This window comes from Rhagoletis pomonella, unplaced genomic scaffold, assembly GCF_013731165.1.
Source record: "Rhagoletis pomonella isolate Grant_MI unplaced genomic scaffold, Rhpom_1.0 Rhpom_scaffold_00008, whole genome shotgun sequence".
NCBI lineage: Eukaryota > Metazoa > Arthropoda > Insecta > Diptera > Tephritidae > Rhagoletis > Rhagoletis pomonella.
This window is the reverse complement of record NW_023458562.1, coordinates 46,073,491-46,074,652: the sequence shown is the minus strand read 5'-3', so window position 1 is coordinate 46,074,652 and position 1,162 is coordinate 46,073,491.

The window sequence follows — 1,162 nt, the reverse complement described above, 5'->3', positions numbered from 1 at the left end:
CAAGAAATGTACTAAAAACAACGACAACGTAAATTCGCTTGCAATTCACTAGAATTTGAATTTATTCGTGGAAATTCATGACTACGCATGAATTTGTTCACACTAATTCACTCATATAGCAAGCATTCTTCATGAACGCGTACAACCGATTTCTACTGGGCTGTCAAAATCTGTAAGTGTGTGTAGAAAGTCAAACAAAATTTTTCAATTTGATATCAGAAGCCGTGCGGCGAAACACATACACAAAATCAGCTGAGCTAGTAACACCACCTTGTATAAATCGCGTTGATTTTACCCGAACTTTTTCTTCTGGTAAAATCATGAAAAGTGTCAAGCAATCACTGGTTGACGTTTTTACAGAAAAATGGTTTTTTGTTCCCGTACTTTTTGTTGTTACTCACTTTTTACTCTCACTTCAGAGAGTAATTTTGCTGTTTGAAAGTTTTACAGGATTTTTCATGATACAAAAAAGAAGGTAGTTTCAATAAACAACTTTTTGATTAAAAAGCAGATTTTTGACAATTGCTCAATTGTGAAAAATTGGGAGCGGCGTTACGCAATTGTAAGTTTTTTGGTGTGGGAGACTTTATATCTTAAATTTGGGATTATAAATGAAATAGTTGTATAAATATTTACCTTTTAAAAATAATTAATATCTTATCTTAAAAACGTTTAAATTTTACATTAATTCGATAACAACTTGTGAAATCATTATTTTAATATTAGTACAATTTAGTGAACAAGTGAACATATTTTAAAGTTTTTTTAGTGTCCTCATGTCATCTGATTATTTCACAACGTAGTTTTCTATATCGGATACGATGATTCTGATATGATTCTGACACTGAAATTACGCATTTCGATGTGTTGTTAATACAAATAGGCTGCGTTTCTTTATACATTCCGGATAATCCCATTTCACAGCCGGAATAAACAGAATAAGTTTGAAATATACGTTAACATATCATCAGGAACGTTCTGAAGAATAAGTAAACAAAAAAAATTATTCCAAACGTTCAGAATGAATAAAGAAATGCAGTAATTGTCTTTGTCCATTTAACAGCAAATGAAATTTTCTTTGGGACCCATGGGCCGTGAAATTTTTCCAGCAACACATATTAGGTTTGTTCGTCGAAAATCCAGCAAGAATTATCCAACACTC